Genomic DNA, 23,707 nt, shown 5'->3' on the forward strand with positions numbered 1-23,707 from the left:
CCTTCACCCCCCCCAGCAGCATTCCGTATGGATCGTTCCCTCCAGGACGCTTTGGTCCACTCCTCCATCACTCCCTACTCCTCAACCCCTACCTATGGCACCTCCCCATGCTCAAGTAAAAGATGCAACATCTGCCCCTTCACTTTCTCTCTCCTTACCGTCCAAGGGCCCAAACACTCCTTTCGAGTGAAACAGCATTTCACTTGCATTTCCCCCAACTTAGTCTACTGCATTCGTTGCTCCCAATGTGGTCTCCTCTACATTGGAGCGACCAAATGTAAACTGGGCGACCGCTTTGCAGAACACCTGCGGTCTGTCCGCAAGAATGACCCAAACCTCCCTGTCGCTTGCCATTTTAACACTCCACCCTGCTCTCTTGCCCACATGTCTGTCCTTGGCTTGCTGCATTGTTCCAGTGAAGCCCAATGCAAACTGGAGGAACAACACCTCATCTTCTGACTAGGCACTTTACAGCCTTCCGGACTGAATATTGAGCTCAACAATTTAAGATCTTGAACTCCCTCTTCCATCCCCACCCCCTTTCCGTTTCTTCCCACTTCCTTTTGTTTCTTCCAATATATATGGATTTTTCTTTACCCACCTATTTCCATTATTTTTAAATCTATACCTTTTATGCCCTGTTAGTCTTTCCACCCCACTCCCACTAGAGCTGTACCTTGGGTGTCCTGCCATCCATTCTTAATTAGCAAATTCATTTAGATAATATCACCACCTTCAACACCTCTTTGTTCTTTTGTCTGTGACATCTTTTGATTATCTGCTCCTGTCACTGCTTGCTTGTCCCTACAACACCACCCCCCCACCCCACTTCTCTCTCTCTCTCTCTCTCTCTCTCTCTCTGTCCCCCACACCTTAAACCAGCTTATATTTCACCTCTCTCCTAATATTACTCAGTTCTGCTGAAGGGTCATGAGGACTCGAAACGTGAACTCTTTTCTTCTCCGCCGATGCTGCCAGACCTGCTGAGTTTTTCCAGGTAATTCTGTTTTTATAGGAACAATGTTCTCTTGCTATCCTCCCGCTATCTTTCTCTCATACTCTAATTTTTCCCTCCTTATTAATCTTTGTCATTCTTTGTTCTTTATATTCTTTCTAATCTCCCCTCCCCTTGGAATTTTCTTTTTCATTGGAATGTTTATATTCTGTGTATTCTGAAATATCCCTTCAAATGTCTGCCATGGAAACTCTATTGACATATCCCTTTTCCTCATTTGCCAGTTCACTTTAGCTAGCCCTGCTTTCATGCCTTCATAATTGCCCTTATTCAAGTTTAAAATGCTAGTCTTGGATGCACTTGTTTCTCCCTCAAAGTGAATGTAAAATTCAATCATATTTTAATCGCTGCTACCTAATGGTGCCTTCACTAAGAGGTTATCAATTAATCCTATCCCGTTGCTCAATACCAGGTCTAGTACAGCTCTCTGGCTGGCTCCAGAATGTGCTGTTCTAAGAAACTATCCCGAAAACATTCTATGAACTCCTACATTGTTGGCCAGGCCTTCAGTGGCCGAGGCTCCAAGCTCTGGAATTCCTCCCTAAATCTCTCCACCTCTTTAACTCGCTTTCCTCCTTTAAGACACTCCTCAAAACTGACCTCTTTGACCAACCTTTTGATCACCTGATCTAATATCTGCTTTTGTGGCTTGGTCTCATTATTTGTTTTATAATGCTCCTGTGAAGCACCATGGGATGTTTCATTATGTTAGAGGTGCTATATGTTTCATCTTGGGTTTGGGTGTAAATTGCCTGTTGCCCTAAGAATGCTACCATCGACTGTTATTCATTAAAAAACATTCTTGTTTATTTACAGATTTATGTACATCTTAGTGTTCTATATGAGATTGTACTTCTGCTTCCCTCTAGATCCCAGTCTCTTAATCATGTGACATTTCATCACTGTTACAACAATATTCTGCCCCTGATGGTAACCCTTTACATTGTATAAATAGAAGTTATTGTTGTTGTAGTACACACCCTAATCATTGCCCCCTTTTGCCCCTCTGCAAAAATCAGCTAATATTGATCGTTGTAATTTTTTTTTGCCAACTTGGGGAGTTGAGCTGCTTGACCTGGGTTTGACGCTTTTCCCCTCTGCATAGCAATGAAACCCAGTTGTCTCCTTCTGGAAGCCAATATGCTTCATCTCACTGAGCATAGTGGCTTCCAAAGGTACTTGGTTCTACATGGGTCAGGAAAACAGAATCTTTCAGTGTGAGGAGCTGCTTTCCCAGTGCCCTTTATAAATCCAAATATGAAATTCGAGATTTGACCAGGACCTGGTGTAACTTGGTCCTGGTCCTTTTCCAAGCTGTTTTGCATGAAACCTGTCAGAGTTACTGTGGAGGCCCGATAGAACAACTGAAGCAATGATCTTTATAAAATCAAGTCGGCACAGGATAAATATTGATCAGAGAAAGTGACTGTGAGGTCCATGAATTAGAGTATCACATGATAAAAGATTGTCCACATGGACTGCATGACTGTATACTTGTCTTATGTTCCTAAGCGTAGGGTGGATCTGACAATTCAAAAAAACCTTTCTGTATATCCTTGCATAAACTTTTTTTGTACATCCAGCCTTCTAAGATACTCTAGCCAAAAGAAAATGCTTTAGCGATCCAAGTGGTGGTTACTGATTGGGGATGTGGAAGTATTTCTTCTCTTGGAGGGTTGTTAATCTTTGTAACTCTCTTACCCAGGGAGAAGTGGAGAAGGGTCATTGATTATATTCAAGGCTGAGTTAGATGGATCTTTGATCTATAAAGGAGTCATGGGTTATGGGGGGCAGACAGGAAAGTGGAGTTAAGGTCACAATCAGATCAACCATGATCTTATTGAATGGTGGAGCAGGCTCCAGAGGCCAAATGGCCTAATCCAACTCCTTCTTTTTATGTCCTCATAATATATTGGTTACTATATAAAGAATGGAATAACTTTGAAAGGAGTTTAACTCCATTTGGTTACAGTGATCAGCAAAGCATCTCGGAGCACAGCCCTGACTAGATCATTTCTTCTTAGTTCACCAGTGATTTCGACGAAGATCTGTAAGTAGAATATACAAGATTGTTAACTATACCAAAATTTATAGGAAATAAAATTTATTTGACCTCACTGGGCCTCTACCCATTGCTCCAATATCTAACTGCTGAAAAGCATTAGTCACTACCCAGATGCCACTCATATTGGGAACTGAGTGAAGTGGACCTTGAATTGATATTGATTCTCACTCTGTGACAGTAAAGATTAGTACAATGACTCATAGTGCTATCTTGTCCACACCAAGTAAACATTTGGTTTTTAAGATAGGTATTTGTGCACATTGATAATCAAAGCATGAAACATGTATACATAATTTAAGAGAAATTTATTAAAATATGTGAAAAATGGGAAGGATTTAGGAATGATTACTGATTGTTCATTCAAATGATTCAGTAAATGTAAAGATGTTATCAATAAGTCTAATCATGCAGTAGATAACATCTGAGGAGAAATTCAATAGAATTTAAAGAAATTACTCCAACTGAACATAGATTATTCATGAGGTCATGATTGAAATGTTATATGTAGCTTTGGGAACACAACCTTCAAAAATACATTCATGCAGTGGACAGCATTCAGAGAAGAGCTACAAACTTGACTTGAGGACTTTGGCTCCGATTCTGTGAAAAATAACTGAATATAATTCTCTCTTTGTAGGCTATTGGAAGAATGAGGAATAGCACAAGCAGTAACAACTGACTGTTTTGTGTGCATTCTGCAAGGTCAAATGCACGAGCAAAGTTGTGTAGGTTGGGAGCCATCTTCAAGAGCATATTCACCTGTTCAATATCCAAAACAATGCACAGTGAGCCAAACTCTCACCGCCTGAGAAGAATCCGAAAATGACAAAGAAAGAAAGAAAGAACTTGCATTTATATAACGCCTTTCACAATCTTAGGGCATCCCAAAGCATTTTACAGCCAATATGGAATTTCTTTTTGTTCATTCATGGGATATGAGCATCGCTGGCTAGGTCAGCATTTATTGACCACCCTTACTTGCCCTTGAGAAGGTGGTGATGAGTTCAGTTCAATTTCTGGTCAATGGTAACTCCAAGGATGTTGATAGAGGGGGATTCAGTAATGGTAATGCCATTGAATGTCAAGGGACGCTGGTTAGATTCTCTCTTGCTGGAGATGGTCATCGCCTGACACTTGTGTGGCAGGAAATGCCACTTGTCATGCCAAGCCTGGATATTGTCCAGGTCTTGCTGCATTTGGACATGGACTGCTTCAGTATCTGAGAAGCCATGAGTGGTGCTGAAGATTGTGCAATCATCAACAAAAATCCCCACTTCTGATTTTATGATAGAAGGAGGGTCATTGATGAAGCAGCTGAAGGTGGTTGGGTCAGGGCCACCACCCTGAGGAATTCCTGCATTGATGTCGTGGAACTGAGATGATTGAGCTCCAGCAATTACAACTACCTTCATTTGTGCTAGGTATGATCCCAAACAGCAGAGTTTTCTACCTGATTCCCATTGAGTCCAGTTTTGCTAGGGCTCTTTGACACTCAGTCAAATGCTGTCTTGATGTCATGGACAGTCACACTCACCTCACCTCTGGGGTTCAGCTTTTTTGTCCACATTTGAACTAAGGCTGTAATGAAGTCAGGAGCTGAGTGGCCCTGGCGGAACACAAATTCAATGTCACTGAGCTTGTTGATAGCACTGTTGATGACTCCTTCCTTCACTTTACTAATGATTGAGAGTAGACAGATGGATGGTAGTTGGCCGGGTTGGATTTGTCCTGCTTTTTGTGTACAGGGCATACCTGACCAATTTTTCACACTGCCAGGTAGATGCCAGTGTTGTAGATGTACTGGAACAGCTCAGCTAGGGGCACGGCAAGTTCTGGAGCATAAATCTTCAGTACTATTGCCAGATATTGTCAGGGCCTTTGCAGTATCCAATGCCTTCAGCCATTTCTTGATATGATGTGGAGTGAATTGAATTGGCTGAAGACTGGCATCTGTGATGCTGGGGTCCTAGAGAGGAGGCCAAGATGGATCATCCACTCAGCACTTCTGGCTGAAGATTGTTGCAAATGTTTCAGCCTTATCTTTTGCACAGATGTGCTGGGCTCCTCCATCACTGAGGATGGAGATATTTGTAGACCCTCCTCCTCCAGTGAGTTATTTAATAGTCCACCACAAATAGATGTGGCAGGAATGCAGAGCTTAGATCTGATCTGTTGATTATGGAATAAGTTAGCTCTGACTATTGCTTTCTGCTTATGCCACTTGGCACACAGGTTGTCCTGTGTTGTAGCTTCACCAGGTTGACACCTCATTTTTAGGTATGCCTGGCGCTGCTCCTGGCATGCCTTCCTGCACTCTTCATTGAACCAGAGTGGGAGATATAATGGGTCATGAGGTTACAGATTGTGTTCGAGTACAATTCTACCCCACAGCGCCTCATGGTTACCCAGACTTGGGTTGCTAGATCTGTTTGTTTTAGCACCGTGGTAGTGCCACACAACATGATGGAGGTTATCCTTAACGTGAGGATGGGACTTTGTCTCCACAAGAACTGTGTGGTGGCCACTCCTACCAATATTGTTATGGATGATGTCAAGATTGTTTTTCCCTCTTGTTGGTTCCGTCTGTATGCCACTGCTGCCACCTCCGCTGGGTTTGTCTTGCCGCTGGGACAGGACATAACCAGGGATGGTGATGGTGGTGTCTGGGACATTTTCTGTAAGGGATGATTCTATGAGGATGACTATGTCAGGCTGTTGCTTGACTAGTCTGTGAGACAGCTCTCCCAATTTTGTCACAAGCCTCTGGGAAGCACATAAGGAGACTTTGCATGGTTGACAGGGCTGAGTTTGTTGTTGTCATTCCTGGTGCCTGGGTTGATGCCAGGTGGACCACCAGGTTTCATTTCGTTTAGTCTTTTTAGTGCTAGGCCATTGAAGAGTCAACCACGTTGCTTTACAATAATTGACAATTGTTTCATGGACATCATTAGACTCTTTTAATTCCATCTGTCATGGTGAGATTTGAACCCTAGTCCCCAGAGCGTTACCCTGGGTCTCTGGATTACCAGTCCTGTGACAATACCACCATACCACTGCCTCCCTGTCTATGTCCTATCCACAAATCCAATCTGCCCCTACAGTCATCAGCAAAGCCATGGAAGTGTTGTTGACAGTGCTATTACTTACTCACGTAAGTATGTGGCACTTACTCAGCAACAACCTTCTTAGCGATGCTCAGTTTGAGTTCAGCCAGGGTCACTCAGCTGCATCTGGGAGGGAAAAAGTTATCTAAAGACTTTGTTCCAGGAGACAGTCACACCTCCTAAGTTAGGTAAATCAGATTCATTTTGTGCCAGAGATAGGAGGCTGTGACTTATGAGTGAGATAGTTATGGGGATCAAAAAGGTAGCGCTGGAGGAACCTCAGTCCTTGCACTTGTCCAGCAGCTCTGAAGTTCTTGCAGCTTGTATGGATGACAGCAAAGACTGCAGGTAGGATGAGCAAACTGACCACAGCACACTGTGGTGCAGGGGGCCATTGAAGTGGAGGGAGCAAAAAAGAATGCAGTTGTAGTAGGGGACAGTATAGTTAGGGGGATATATCCTGTTTTCTGCAGCCAAAAGCATGAGTCTTGAAGGCTGTGTTGCCTGCCTGGTGCTAGGGTTAAGAACATTTCCTAAGGCTGGAGAGGAACTTGGAATGGGAGTGGGAGGATCCAGTTCTTGTTATCCACGTAGATACCAATGACATAGGTATAACTAACAAAGTTAAGGGAGTACGAGCATCTAGCGGCTAAAAAGCAGAACCACAAAGGATTTGGATTACTAAATGAGCTACGATTTAGGATTTGGTAAATAAGATCAGAGAGTTGAATGCACAGCTCAAAGGTTGGTGCGGGAAAAATAATTTTCCATTTGTGGGGCACTGGCACTAATAGTGGGGAAGAGGAAGCTGTATCGTTGGGATGGCTTTCATTTGAACCATGCTAGGACTAGGGTCCTGCGAATCATATAACAAGGACTGCAGAGAGGATATTACACTAAATAGTAGGGGAAAGAGTTCATATGAGGGGGAGATTTAGAAAGCTAACGAGAAAGTAAAAGACAATAGTGCATGGTAGCGTTTCGGGAAATGATAACCAGAGCGAGGCCGGGAGAGACAGAGTATACAAACATAAGAGTGCATCATAAATAGGGTTTGAGTAGGGAAAAATGGTAAACAGACAGAAATAAAGGCTCTTTATCTGAATGCAAACAGCATTCGTAGCAGGATGGATGAATTGATAACATAAATAGAAATAAATGCATATGATACGATAGCTATTACAGAGACCATGGTTACAAAGTTCTAGACCTGTGACCCCTACCACTTAGAAGGACAAGGGCAATAGATGCATGAGAACACCACCACTTGCAAGTTCATCTCCAAGCCACCACCTTCCTAACTTGGAACTATATCAGTGTTCTTTCACTGTCGCTGGGGCAAAATCCTGGAATTCCCTTCTTAACAGCCATGGATGAACCTACGTAACATGGGACTGTAACAGTTCAAGAAGGTGGCTCACCACCATCTTCTCAAGGAAAGTTAGGGCTGGGCAGTAAATGCTTGCCTAGCCAGTAATGCCCACATCCCATGAAAGAATAAAGAAAGGTGAGCAAGACTGAGAACTGAATATTCAAGGGTATTTGGAATTTTTGAAAGATTGGAAGAAAGGAGAAGGAGGTGGGGTAGCTCAGTTAATAAAGGATGAGAGCAGTACAGTAGTGAAAAATTATCTTGGCTCAGAAGGTCAAAATGTAGAATCATTTTGGGTGGAGATAAGAAATAGCAAGGGAAAGAAGTCACTGCAGGAGTAGTTTATAGGCCCCCTCACAGTAGCAACACAAAGTATATATCAAGAAATAATGGGGACTTGTAAGAAAGGAACTGCAATAATCTTGGGCAATTTAAATCTTCATTTGTTTGGACAAATCAAATTGGCAAAGGTAGCCTTAAAGATGAGTTCAGAGTGTATGCAAGACAATTTCTTAGACAATATGTTCTTGAACCAACCAGGGAGTAGACTATTTTAGACTTGGTAATGTGTATGGGGCATGACTAATTAACAATCTGAAAGTAAAGGATCCTCTCAGCAAGAGTGATCATAACATGATGGAATTTCACATTCAATTTGAGGGTGAGAAACTTGGGACTAAAACAAATGTCTTAAGTTTAAATAAAGACACTTACAAAGGTAAAAGACAGAGTGGGCTACAGTGGACTGGGAAACTAGGTTAGAAGGTCAGGTGGTAGATAAGCAGTGGCAGACATTTAAAACTAGCAACAAAAATACATTGAGAAAGAAAGAGAAGAGAAAATGAAAATGAAGTTACACCATCCATGGCTAACTAAGGAGGTAAAGAATGGTATCAAATTGAAAGAAAAGGCATACAATGCTGCGAAGATTAGCCAGAAGATTGGAACAATTTTATAAACCAGCAAAGGATGACAAAGAAAAAATTAGAGAGGGAAAAGTTAGAGAATGAGAGTAAATTAACAAGAAATATAAAACAGACAGGAAGAGCTTCTACAAGTATATAAAAAGCAAGAGAGCAGCTAAAAGTAATCATTGGTCCCTTAGAGGATGAAACTGGGAAATTAATCATGGGAAACCAGGAAATAGCAGACACTTTGAGTAAATATTTTGTGTCTGTCTTCATAGCAGATGGCACAAAACCATCCCAAGAATAGTAGAAAATCAAGGGGCAAAAACGTAAGGGTCACTCTCAGTAAAGAAAAAGATACTAGGTAAACTAATGGGACTAAGGACAGCCAAGTCCCTTGCATCTGATGACCTGCACCCTAGAGTCTTAAAAGAAATGGCTGCAGAGATAGTGGATGTATTGGTTGCAATCTTCCAAACTTCTCTAGATTCTAGAAAGATCCAACGGATTGGAAAACTGCAAAAGCTCCATTCAAGGAAGAAGGGAGACAAAAAAGCAGGAAATTGTAGACTAGTTAACCAAATATCTGTCGCTGGAAAAGTCTGGAATCCATTATTCTTCTTAGGCAGTCTGTCGGGATTGAGGTTGACTTGTTTCCACTCTGGTTTGATGGGTTCTGAGATGGTTGATAAATCCACTGCGTAATCTGCAGATATATGTGAGGCAGGTGGTGCCTGGGGGGTTGGGTAGTTGGGTTGTTTGTAAGTTTGTGCGCTTCCTCCGACACTTTGACTTAACCTCTGTATGTTCTCGACAAAGTCTCTCGATGTGTTCAGTGCCTTCCCAGATAAGCCTTCTCCACTTTCATCGGTCATAAACCAGGGACCCCCATGAGTTGGTGGGGATGTTTGACATCCCTAAAGCATTTCCGCTGTCCATTGAACATTGAGTTCAACAACTTCAGATCGTGAACTCTCTCCTCCATCCTCATCCCTTTTTTCAATATTCATTTCCATTTTAAAATGTTTATTTTATATCCACTTATTTTTATTAATTTTCATTTTCATTCATTGTTTTATCCCCGTCTTTTATCCTATTTTCTAACTTTTTTCCCACCACCATCCTCTTCCCCCACTCCACCCTCACAAGGGCCGTGTTCATGGTCACTTGTTCATGTTGTCCTTTCCAGAGTGCTTACCCTTGTCCTGCTATTATCACATTCTGCTTTCTGACTGTACTGCCACCATCAGAACCTTCTTTAGCCAGTACCACTACCATTAACGCTCCATTGTCCTTTTGTTCATGACACATATGGCAATCTCTCCTTTGCCCCCACCTATTGCTGGCCTTCTAACCAGCTCATCTGTTCCACCTCCCCTTAAATAATATAAATTTCATCACATTTTTACTTCTCTTTAGCTCTGAAGAAGAGTCATCTGGACTCGAGACGTTTTAACTCTGTTTTTCTCTCCACAGATGCTGCTAGACCTGAGTTTTTCCAGCATTTTCTGCTTTTGTTTCAACCCCTCATTCTGTCCCTGGAGCTGCCTCTCTGTGAGAGTCACCACTCTGTCAATGGAGGAGGGAGTGCACTCGGCCATGAGGGTCAACGCAGTGCTCATGCTCTGCGTGGACTCCTCCATAACAGAGACCATGGTTTGCATACCCTCATGGATCTCTGCCAGATCCTCCCACATAGCTCGCTGGACACCCAGCATCTGCTGCCTAATGGACGACTCCAGAGGCTCATCATCAGGCTGCGACTGAGCATTGTCCAGGTCCCGAGCAGTCCTCTGACTGCCGGCACCCTGGACACTCTGCCTCCACCTGTAATTCAAGTGAGTGTGAAGTGCCCTCACCAATGTACTGAGATACTAGCCACCGAACTAATGCCTATCGAGGTGCTGATATCTGCGTGAAATTGTGGTTGGGGGCTGATTGCGGGTGATGGACCGTTTCCCAGCTACTCCTGGGCCCACCCACCGAGCCCACCCGACAACCTCAAAATCCTGCCCATAGTGTCCAACTTTAGATGTGGTTCCATGATTGGACAACATTTGCTAAATAAACCTCAGTGTGCTAAGAATTACGCTGACAACCAGTTTAAGATTGTCAGTTGGGCTCGCATTGTGGCGCATTTGGAGTTTAAAAGTGGCCCAGGCAGTCCTTGGAAGGCTGCCGTGGAAGCTACATATATTAATTAATACACAGGGCCCTGTACTTTGCAGACAGAAAGAACATGTACACTCATTGCACCTGTTTCAGCTAAACAAAATAAGTGACAGCCATTTGCTGACTCATACCTCAGGGCAATGTCTTCACCAATCAGGGTCAAGCTGCCTGGTTTAAATTTCAAACAATGCTCGGCAGTCACCATCACTGGTACATTTCCCATTGCAACGCCTCTATCAATCAGAGTCCACTTGCCAACCAATCACTCTTCACATGCAGTATAAATTGTTGTTTGCCCCTTATATTCTTGCAAAGTGTCCTGATGAGTGCAAATGGGAAGCTATGACATGTCTCTTTTTTCAGCAATACTCAGTTTCTGAACTTTCTGCAAGGGCTTGACAGGGTAGATGCTGAGAGAATGTTTCCCCTTGTAGGGCATCTAGAACTAGGAGGCACAGTTTAAAAATAAGGGGTCACCCATTTAAGATGGAGATGAGGAAGAATTTCCTCTCTCAGAGGGTTGTTAATCTTTGGAATTTACTACCTAGGAGAGCACTGGAGGTTGGATCATTGAATATTTTCAAGGTTGAGTTAGACAGATTTTTGAGAGACGAGGGAGCCAAAAGTTATGGGGGCAGGTAGGAAAGTGAAATTAAAGGCCATGATCTTATTGAATGGCAGAGCAGGCTCAAGGGACCGAATGGTCTATTCCTGATCCTATTTCCTATGTTCTGAAGAAATCAATGGGAATCAGGGGAAAACTTTCTGCTGGTTAGAGTCATACCTAGCACAATGAAAGATGGTTGTGGTTGTTGGAGGCCAGTCATAGTCCTGGACATCTGCAGCATTCTGGAGGGGATTTGTGGAAATGTTTGGAGTTAGTCCCATAAAAGTGGATAACCTTCAAAAACCAGTTAAGTAGTGAAAGACTTTCTGGGGAGGTCATAAGGAAAAGGGGGAGGTTCAGTTGAATTTTAGTCTGAAGAATATGTGATTGTATTTTTCAATGTAAAGTATAAGTAATCACCTAAGACAATGTTTATTTAGTCGTGTTTGATTGGCTTGATTCTTGCATAGTAAAATTCATTTGTTTTAAACCATAGAATCTTGTGACTGAATACTTTCAGTAAATGACAGGGATTTTGAATTTCCCTTGAAATGTTAATGGTCCGTATGGGGATCATAACAGGGGTTGGATAACATAAAATGCTTAAAGGAGGAGATAGTACCAGAGGAGTCGGGAGTCAGGCCAAGGAGTGATCTGGTGTTAAGCACCACACTGCCGCCAAGACGGTTTTGCAGGGCAAAGTGGAAGACACAGCCAGGCAGGGAGGCTTCATTAAGGAGGAAGGTATCATCACCCCTCAGCCAGGTTTCCGTTAAGGCCATGATGTTGATGCAATCACCCACAATAAATTCATGGATGGCAAGGGTCTTGTTCACAAGTGAACATGCATTCTGGAGGGAGATGTGTGAGTGGGGTGGGGGGGTGGATTTTTGGGCCCCCTACCAGCATATTTGAAGGTGGTGGGGCTCATAAAATAAAGTGGATGGCCTTTTCACCACCTTCCTGCCCACTCCCAACCTGTCTCCCATATTACTGCGGGTGGGGGAAGGCGTCAGGCAGTCCTCCCAGCCTGAGGCCTATTAATTGGCCTCTGCTGCTATTTTACATTTGGCAGGAGAAGGTGAGGGCGAGGTGTGTAGCTTGGCAGCTTTCACTACGCAGACTGCTGTCAGACAAGAAGGGGGGGTTGCTGGTGAAGGAAGAGCCCAGAAGGTCCACAGTGGATGGAAGGGACGACTGCTGATGAGTCACACAGGATGGAGATTGGTAACATTAGCCCTCAGCAAGCATACTGGATTGGGAATTCAGCAAGAGAGTGGGATGGAGCAGTTGGGGTTGTTCCTCATAATGATTCAGTGCCAAGTGTTTCAATGGCATTCTAGAGGATGCCAAGAGAGAGGTATAGAGGAAAATTAACTAATAGGGTGTGAAACCTGGGGTGGCAGCAAGAGAGCTGGTAGGACAAGGAGCACTGAAGGATTGGGCTAGCACACTTGAGGGTAGAGATGTGAAAGGAGGCATTATATTATAATAGAGGGGGCTAGGAAGGATAAAGAGAATATTCATGAACAAACAAATAAAAAGTGTAGTCAAGGTCACAATGCAGAAAATGCAGCAAACAATTTAAGTACTGCAAGTTCCCACAAACAGTGAGTATTACCATAACAAAAACAAAAATAAAAATACCTGGAAAAACTCAGCAGGTCTGACAGCATCTGCGGAGAGGAATACAGTTAATGTTTCGAGTCCATATGACTCTTCAACAGAACTAAGGAAAAATAGAAGAGAGGTGAAATATAAGCTGGTTTAAGGGGGGATTATTACCATGTTATCTGTTTCAGTACTGTTGGTGGAGGGATAAATGTTAGCTAGGACCATGGGGAGAACTTCCCTGCTTTTCGTCAACTAGTGCAATGGGATCTTTTACATCCACCTGGGAGAGGAAGTGGGCTTTGTTTTCATATCGCAAACCTCAGTATTGGACTGGAGTGTTAGCCTAGATTATGTGCTCAAATCCCTGAAACATTACAGAACCCACAACCTTTTGACTCAGAAGTAAGAATGTTACAACTGAGTCACAGCTGACTCTTCCAAATATGGACTGGATTTTCGGGTCCCCTACCAGCATATTTGAAGGTGGTGGGGCTCATAAAATAAAGTGGACGGCCTTCCCACCACCTTCCTGCCCACCCCCAACCTGTCTCCCATATTACTGCGGGTGGGGGAAGGTGTCAGGCAGTCCTCCCACCCTGAGGCCTATTAATTGGCCTCTGCTGCTATTTTACATTTGGCAGGAGAAGGTGGGGGCGAAGTGTGTAGCTTGGCAGCTTTCACTACGCAGACTGCTGTCAGACAAGAAGGGGGGTTGCCTTCTTTGGAGGTATCTCCTGTGCTCATCGGAGGGAACCGCATCCTGCCAAGATCATACCTCCCCTTTAAAACTACCCCACTGGCCTCTCAAACCTGGCCCCCCTAACCCAACCCCCAGTTCTCCCAGGCCCATCCAAAATCCCAGACTTCGTTTTATGTCCAGACTCTTCAGTCTCCTTCTTTGTCCACTACCTGTAGTCCCACTGCCTTCTCCAGGCCAATTAGAGATGGGCAATAAATGCTGGCCAAGCCAGTAATGCCCACATCCATGAAAAGAGTAAAAAAATTAAGCATAAAAGAAACTATATTAGAGAATCTATACAAATATAACATTAATAAGCTGATGTGTGAACATGTGTAAGTATTAATTAGTTTAAATGTTGTTTGCTTTCTAGAAAATTATATGATTTTTGCAAAAGAGAATTTTTTAAATGTGGCAAATTATGATCTGAAGTACACTGCCTGACAGGAGAGAAGAAGCAGATTCAGAAGGGGATTGGATAAATACTTAAAGGGAACAATTGGCCAGGATTTGGAGAAAGTGCAGGGGAATGTGATGAATTGAATTGCAGTTTCAAAAAGCCAGAATAAGCATGATGGTCCAATTGGCATCCTCTTCTATATGATTCTATAACTTAACAAGAACTACACTTGCTCTCTATTGCTCAAATAAAAAAAAACATTTTAGACCTCTTTACAAAAGGGTGCTAATCTGAAGACTGCAAAGGTTTCAACAGTAAACCAAAAGCACGCTATAAAGGTTCCAGAGAGGATATTGGAGCAAAGGAGAACTGTGGAAAATCAGTGATTCTTGGAGAGTTTGAAAGAGCAAAGGAGTAGTAGCCTTTAGTAAAACAGAAGGAATGAGAAATTAACAGTAAACTGGAATCAAAAAACTGAGCTTCAGTCTGGGAAATATGGCAGATGGTCACCTGCATTCAGTGAGGTGAGACCTTGAAAGGGAATTGATCTTAATTGATCCCAGCTGAGGTTACCACTGGACAAGCCTGATCCCAGAGTGGAACCCAGCTTGGTAGATCCTAATTTTTATTTGTTTGTTTAGATACATGGAGAGTAGCTACTGAACAGAATCACAGGAGTCAGCTGATGAACTTTTAAAAGAATAAAACCTATATTCAACAAGAAAAGATGAACTATATTACAATACTCCTTTACCCACATCTATACCTTTACAGATATATACAGATTTGTAAGGATAACACAAGTTACAGAAGCTATCTTATACTCTAATGTCCACAGTAAGTACACAGTTCATGTGCCAATAGGCACCCTGTGGTCAGACACCCCACACTCTGAAACCAAGTGACAGATGCTACCTCAACCAAATTCTATGGATCTCTCCTCAAGTCCTCCCAGATGCTTGTCACACAGTGAGCCAAACAGTCTCACTGAACTCCATCTTTCACATGAGGTTTCCAATCACCACTCTCCAAGACCTCGCCTTGGAATCTTCTCCCAAACCAATGCCTTCTCTCAGAAACCTTCCACAAGGGTTCACCTCCAGGGTTTCAAACATTACTTCCAATGTTCCTCTCCCTTGAGTCACCACATGCATTCAAGATGTCTCCCACGTGCTCTCGCTCACTGACTCAGCCAAAACACTGCTTCTCATGCCCATAGCAAATAGTTACAGGTGTTCAGCCATCTCTTTGGACCTTCTTGCCTCTTGTAACATGTTCTCGCTTTAAATCTGCTTTTGCAGCTTGAAGCTTTAAACTTGAAGCTTGGAGCCTTTCTCTGCCTTTCACTCCTACCTTCACTTAACAGGACTTTTTCCAGGTTCCTGTCCTTTCTTTGAATAGAAGGTCTTCTTGGGACTTTCCCCTGGTTCTGTCTCACTCCTTTGGCCTTGGGTCCTTTTGATTCTTTTGGGAAATCTGCAGCTCCCTGTCCCAGTGTCCTGTCTCTCTGGGGTCTTGGCTTTAAACAGAATGTAAAGCTGCTGTTTCTTTAATTTTTCTGTGTGTCTGTGGGAGGGACCTGCCCCTCTGGACCCCTGTTGCTAGGTAACAGCACTGTTTTTCTGCTCTAGTGTTTGCCTAACTTCTTAAGTCATAAACTCTCATTAGAAATGAAAGCACCTTGTTAAAGTGAAGCTAAAACTCCTTTTGACCTTTCTTAACACATAGATACAAAAATACAAATCAAACTTAAACATTAAAGCTAAAACTAATTCCTAACACCTACACATATCAATATAACTCATTTAAATTGTCTCTATTTCCTAACAGATCTTAAAGCCAATGGGTTGAGTTATTTGTTTTAGTCCATTGTAAGTCTACACTATTATTTATTAGTTTCTAAAAGTTTTGCAAAGAATTAAAGCCCTACATGTAAATGAAGCCAGTCTGAATGATTATTATTTCCATTTTTCCATCCAGTATTTTCACATGGTGGATTTAAACCCTTTTGGGACTGACAATCATATTTACCTGGATGGCATTGTTTAACCTCAAGGATTTAATTCATTGAGGGAGGAATAAAGACAATGATTCAAATGTGTTTCAGAGCTGGAGTTGCGCCTGGAGTCACTGTGGAGCATTTGCAAGGATGAGATCTTCATGAATAGCACGTACACCACGGGTAAAGAGGGCACAGGCAGAAATGGAATGGGTGACTGCCAGACAGAGTGTAGGCATTAGGCAGGTGGTACAGGAGTCCCCTGGGTCCGTCTCCCTCTCTAACAGATTTTCCATTTTGGATACTATTGGGGGAGATGGTTTCTCAGGGGAATGCAGCAAAAGCCAAGTCCGTGGCACCACGCGTGGCTCAGTCATTTGGGGTGATGGTGGAGGGGGGTGGGGGAGGTGGGGGGGCTGGTGCGTGGAGGGGGGTGAAGAGTAGGAGAGCAATAGTGATAGTAGATTCTATAGTAAGGAGAATGGATAGATGTTTCTGCAGCTGCAAACATGACACCAGGGTCGAAATGTCAACTTTGTTCTTCTCTGCCGATGCTGCCAGACCTGCCGAGTTTTTCCAGGTATTTCTGTTTTTGTTTTGGTATGTTGCCTCCCTGGTGCCAGGGTCAAGGACGTCACTGAGCGGTTGCAGGACAATCTGAAAGGGAGGGTGAACAGCCAGAGGTTGTGGTCCATATCGGTACCAATGACACAGGTTAAAACAGGGATGAGGTCCTGAAAGCAGAATATAAGGAGCTAGGAAATAAATTAAAAAGCAGAACCTCAAAGGTTGTAATCTCAGGATTACGTCCAGGGCCACTTGCTAGTGAGATCAGGAATAGGACAATAGACTAGATGAATGTGTGGCTGGAGAGATGGTGTAGGAGAGACGGACTCAGATTCCTGAGGCATTGGGACTGATTCTGGGGAAGATGGGACCTGTACAAGCTGGATGGGTTGCACCCCAGCAGGACCAGGACCAATATCCTTGCAGGGGTATTTGCTAGTATTGTGAGGAGGGTTTAAACAAGATTGCCAGGAGGATGGGAACCTGAGCAGGGAGACATAAGAGAGGGAAACAAAGATAGGAATGAAAGACAGAAAAGTAGAAAGCAAAAGTGGAAGGCAGAGGAAACAAGGGCTAGCAGCAAAGAGGGCCATAGTACAAAAAAAAGGTGTGTAAAAATGTTAAAAAGACAAGTCTGCAGGCAATGTATCTGAATGTGTGGAGTAGATGCAATAATGTAGATGGATTAACAGTACAAATAGATGTAAATGGGTACGATATGATTGCGATTATGGAGGGTGCAGGGTGAGCAAGAGTGGGAACTGAATATCCAACAGTACTCGATATTTAGGACGGACAGGCAAAAAGGAAAAGGCGTGGAGTTGTTCGTTAAGGCTGAAATCAGTGTGATAGTGAGAACAAGGGTGCTATAGTAATCATGGGTTATCTTAATCTACATAGAAACTGGGCAAACCAAATTAGCAGTAATACTGTGGTGGATGAATTCCTGGAGCGTGTATGATCTTTTCCTTTTTACATACTTATAAGTATGAGGCGTGAATTGGCTAAAATAGATTGGGGAACTTCACTAAAAGACATGACAATGGCTAATATTTAAGGAACAAATGTATACTAAGACAATAGGAACTTTTACAGTCCACTTTTATGTTCCTTGCAAGTTACTGTCATACTCAATTTTTTCCCTCTTAATCTCTTAGTCCACCTTTGCTGAACTAAACTGCTCCCAATCCTCAGGCTTGTTACATTTTCTAGCAACTTTATATGACTCCTCTTTGGATCTAATAATATCCTTAAATTCTTTTGTTAGCCATGGTTGGGCCACTTTTCAGTTGTGTTTTTGTGCCAGAAAGGAATGTATAATTGTTGCAATGCATACATTTGTTCCTTAAATATTAGCCATTGTCATGCCTTTTAGTGAAGTTCCCCAATCTATCTTAGCCAATTCACGCCTCATACCTTCGTAGTTTCATTTTTTAAGATTTAGTTTCAGATTGGACTACTTCACTTTTCATTCTAATGAAGAATTCTATCATGTTATAGTCACTGTTCCCTAAAGGACCCCTTCTCATTGCACAATACCAAATCCAGGATAGCCTGTTCCTTAGTCAGTTCCTTGATATACTGGTCACTGCCTGCCATTCCAAAAAAGACCCATTTATTCCTACTCTCTGTTTCCTGTCTGCTAACTAATTCTCAATCCATGCCAATGTATTAACCCCAATCCCATTTTGCACACTAACTTTTTATGTAGGACTTTAGAAAAAGATTGGTGAAGACAAATGTAGGTTCCTTACAGTCTGAAACAGGAGAATTTATAATAGAGAACAAGGAAATGGCAGAGCAACTACTTCAGTTCTGTCTTCCCAGAGGAAGACACTAATAACTTCCTAGAAATACTAGGGAACCAAGGGTCTAGCGAGAAGGAGGAATTGAAAGAAATTAGTATTACTAAAACAATAGTGCTGGAGACATTAATGGGACTGAAAGCCAACAAATCACAGGGTCTGATAATCTACATCCCAGGGTATGAAAGGAGGTGGCCATGGAAATGGCATTGGTTGTCATCTTCCAAAATTCTGTAGATTCTGGAACAGTCCTGGCAGATTGGAGGTGGCAAATGTAACCCGACTATTTAAAAAAGGAGGGAGGGAAAAAATGGCGAAACAGACCGGTTAGCCTAAAATCAGTAGTAGGGAAAATGCTGGAGTCAATTATAAAGGATGTGATAACAGGACACTTAGAAAATATCAACAGGATTAGACAAAGTCAACCGGGATTTATGAAAGGGAAATCATGTTTGACAAACCTACTGGAGTTTTTTCAGGACATAACTAGCAGAATAGATAAGGGAGAACCAGTGGATATTTGGATTTTCAGAAAGCTTTTGATAAAGTCTCACATAAGAGGTTAGTGTGCAAAATGGGATTGGGGGTAATATGGATTGAGAATTAGTTTGCTGACCGGAAAGAGAGAGTAGGAATAAATTGTCTTTCTTGAATTGGCAGGCAGTGACTACTGGGATTGGTGCTTGGGCCCCAGCTATTCACAATATATATTAACGATTTGGGTGAGGGAACCAAATATAATATTTCCAAGCTTGCTGCTGACACAAAACTTGGTGGGAATGTGAGCGATGAGAAAGATGTTAAGAGGCTTCAAGGCGATTTAGGTAGATTAAGTGAGTGGGCAAATACATGGCAGATGCAGTATAACATGGATAAGTGTGAAGTTATCCACTTCGGTAGGAAAAACAGAATGGCAGAGTATTATTTCAATGGTGATAGATTGGGAAATGTTGATGTACAAAGGGATCTGGGTGTCCTTCTACACCAATCACTGAAATCAAGCATGCAGGTACAGCAAGCAGTTGAGAAAGCAAATGGTATGTTGGCCTTCATTGCGAGAGGACTTGAGTATAGGGGCAAGGATATCTTACTGCAACTGTACATGCCTAGGTGAGACCACACCTGGAGTACTGTGTGCAGTTTTGGTCTCTTTACCTAAGAAAGATATACTTGCCACAGAGGGAGTGCAGCGAAAGTTCACCAGACTGATCCCTGGAATGGCAGGATTGTTGTATGAGGCAAGATTGGGCCGACTAGGTCTGTATTCACAGGAGTTTCGAAGAATGAGAGGAGATCTTATTGGAACATATAAAATTTGGACAGGGATGAACAGACTGGATGCAGGGATGATATTTCCTCTGGCTGGGGGCGGGGTCTAGAACAAGCCTCAGGATACAGTGTCAGGATACAGGGTAGACCACTGAGGACAGAGATGAAGAGAAACTTTTTCACTCAGAGGGTGGTGAACCTGTGGAATTCTCTACCATGGAAAGCTGTCAAGGCCAAGTCACTGAATATATTTAAGAAGGAAATGGGTAGATTTCTGGACTCTAAAGTCGTCAAGGGGTATGGGGAGAATGTGGGAATATGGCTTTGAGTTAAAGGATCAACCATGATCATATTGAATGGCGGAGCAGGCTTGAAGGGGCAAATGACCTTCTCCTGCTCCTATTTCCTATGGGCTGAATTTTTCCGTTGGTGAGCAGGGGCCGGGGCCTGCTCGCTGACGAGTAAAATGATGTGGGATGATGTTGGGGGTTTCCCCCGATGTCACCCCGCCCCATTTAAATCTTCAGGAAGGTCGGCCTGCAGCAAAATCAGCTGTGGGCCCGCCGACCTGTCAATGGCCAATTGAGGCCATTGACAGGATCATTAAAACAATTAGTGGAACTGCCCATCCAACCTTAAGGTTGTCGGGCAGGCCAGGAGCCCTGGCAGTGAATAGAAAAATCATGAAACCTCATTCACCGACGGGATGAGGTTTCATGTAGGGTTTTAAAACGTTTAATAAAGTTTTAGTGTAGATTATTAACATGTCACATGGGATTGTCACATGAGGGGGACATGTTAAGGATCTTTTATTTTTTTCTATTTTTAATGTTTTTAGAACTGTCAGCAATCTCCCTGAGGCAACACTTAACCTCAGGGAGATGTGCGCTCTTTCATGTGCATACGCGAAAGAGTGCACTCTTGCTTTTGGGGAATTCCCCCCCCCAACCCCTCTCCCGCACAGGGAGCGCATAGTGCTTCCCGGCAGACATCACACTGGGTGGGCCTTAATTGGCCCGCTCACGTAAAATGGCGGCGGGGCCAGCTTCTCCGACGGGGATCAGTTCCCTGCCCACCGGAGATTGGGTCGGGCCCGCCCGGAAGGCAGAAAATTCTGCCCTATGTTTCTATGTTTCATTATTAATTTGGGCAAAGGAGGCATTGAGTGTGTTAAACGTGCTAATCGCTTGCCTGAAGATCAATTTTGAGTTGCAATGTGATTTCTTTTTAACATGCAGCCATTGAACTTCGGCAAAACAAAATAAAATTTTTCTACCTGGTCTGTTCCAAATTCCTGTCTCAAATTACTGACTTCCATTCTCCCTAGTTTTGCTGAAACCTTTCCTCAATCCCTGGCAATCCCTCTAATCCTGCTCCATATCTCTGCCCCTAATCAGTACTGACTGGATAAAGAAGGCGGCTTTGAGCCTGAAGACCCAGTTCTAAAGGTTATTGCTCCAGGTATTAGCCCTTTCACAGGGTCTATCAAATAGCAATAGCATTTCAGTAATATAATTTCAGACTTGCAATCAGGGAAATTTATTACAGAATTGTCAGTATAGGATCTATCTTTCATCCTCAGGATATTTATTTCCTCAAATTTCTTTAACTTCTTTCTTCTCCACTCAGCAAACTGCTACCTTAAATCTACAATGACAGACAACTTGTCTCTTGATGAGGACCTCAGCACAGGTTGGGCCAAGGTGCTCATCTCTAAGGCCTGTTTCCTCAGCACTTTGCTGTATGGCAGTGAAGACCAGACAAATTACACCTACCAAAAACAAAGCTCAATAACATCCATCTCCATAGCCCAGGACACATCCTTGGCATCACATTTTTACGGACAGGAGGGGGAGTAATTTAAACAGCCCTGATTTCCCCTCTAACCATCCAGCTGTAAACAGAAAGGTGTTTTGCTTTGCTCCCACCTTTATAAGCGGTGGCATATTTCCCAAGCTCTTGGTTTTGGTGTGATCTAATTTCTATTGATAACTCCACAGCCAACTCGTGATAGGGTGAATTCAAAGGGTTTGTTTATTTGAACACACTCAAAATGCTGAAGGCGGTCACCACGGGTCCTTTGTGCACTCATACAGTAAAAGACGGACAGAGAAAAGAAAGATTTGCAGGGCAAAGATCACAGAGAAAAGAATTATTGCCTTTTTTTATTCATTCATGGGATGTGGGCTTCGCTGGCTGGGCCAGCATTTATTGCCCATTCCTAATTGCCCTTGAGAAGGTGTTGATGAACTGCCTTCTTGAACCACAGCAGTCCATATGGTGTAGGTACACCATAGTACAGTTAGGAAGTGAGTTCCATGATGTTGACCCAGTGACAGTGAAGGAATGGCAATATATTTCCAAGTCAGAATGGTGAGTGGCTTGGAGGGGAACCTCTAGATGGTGACGTTCCCATGCTTCTGCTGCCTGTGTCCATCTTGGTGGTTGTGGATTTGAAAGGTGCTGTCTAAGGACCCTTGGTGAATTCTTGCTGTGCATAGTGGCAGTGGCATTGTGGTATTGTCACTGGACAAGTATTCCAGAGACCTAGGGTAATGCTCTGGGCACCTGGGTTCGAATGGTGAAATTTAAATTCAATAAAAATTTGGAATTAAAAGTCTAATGATAATCATGAAACCATTGTTGATTATTGTAAAATCCCATCTGGTTCACAAATTCCCTCTAGGGAAGGAAATCTGTTGTCCTTACCTGGTCTGGCCTACATGTGACTCCAGACCCACAGCAATGTGGATGACTCTTAAAAATGCTCTGTGAATGAGGGAAATCAGGGTGGGCAATAAATTCTGGCCCAGCTAGTGACACCCACATCCCATGAATGAATACAAAAAAAAGATAGTACACACTGCTGTTACTGTGTGTCGGTGGAGGAGAGAATGAACATTTGTGGATGTGGTGCCTATCAAGCAGGCTGCTTTGTCCAGGATGGTGTCAAGCTTCTTGAGCATTGTGGAAGCTGCACTCATCCAGACAAGTGTGCTTGTAGATGGTGGACACACTGCAGGATTCCTAGCCTCAGTATTTATATGGCTTGTCCAGTTCAATTTCAGGTCAATGGTAACTGCAAGGATGTTGATAGTGGGGGAATCAGCGATGGGAATGACAGTGAATGTCAAGGGACGATGATTAGATTCTCTCTTGTTAGAGATGGTCATTGCCTGGCAATTGTGTGGCACGAATGTTACTCGTCACTTGTCAGCCCAAGCCTGGATATTGTCTTGGTCTTGCTGCACTTGGAAATAGGCTGCTTCAATATCTGAGGAGTCACGAATGGTGCTGAACATTGTGCAATTATCAGTGAATATCCCCACTTCTGGCCTTTTGATTGAAGGAAGGTCATTGATGAAGCAGCTGATGATAGTTGGGCCGAGGACACTACCCTGAGGAACTCCTGCAGTGATGTCCTGGAGCTGAGATGATTGACCTCCAACAACCACAACCATCTTCCTTTGTGCTTGGCATGACTCCAACTAGTGGATAGTTTTCCTTCTGATTCTCATTGACCCCAGTTTAGCTCCTTGATGCCCCCGGTCAAATGCTGCCTTGTTGTCAAGGGCAGTCACTCTCACCTCACATCTGGAGTTCAGCTCTATTGTCCATGTTTGAACCAAGATTTTAATAAGACCTGGAATTGAGTGGACCTGACAAAACCTAAATTGAGCATCAGTGAGCAGGTTATTGCTAAGCAAGTGCCACTTGATAGCACTTTTGATGACCCCTTCCATCACTTTACTAGTGATTGTGAGTAGACTGATGGGATGGCAATTGGCCAGGTTGGATTTGTCATGCTTTTTGTGTACAGGACATACCTGGGCAATTTTCCACATTGCCAGGTAGATGCCAATGTTGGAATTGTATTGGAACAGCTTGGCAAGGCACGCAGCAAGCTCTGGAGCACAAGTCTTCAGCACTATTTCCAGAGTGCCTTCAGCTGTTTCTTGGGATCACGTAGAGTGAATCAAATTGGCTGAAGACTGACATCTGTGATGCTGGGGACCTCCAGAGAAGGCCGAGATGGTTCATCCATTTGGTACCTCTGGCTGAAGATTGTTG

This window comes from Carcharodon carcharias, chromosome 3, assembly GCF_017639515.1.
Source record: "Carcharodon carcharias isolate sCarCar2 chromosome 3, sCarCar2.pri, whole genome shotgun sequence".
Lineage (NCBI taxonomy): Eukaryota > Metazoa > Chordata > Chondrichthyes > Lamniformes > Lamnidae > Carcharodon > Carcharodon carcharias.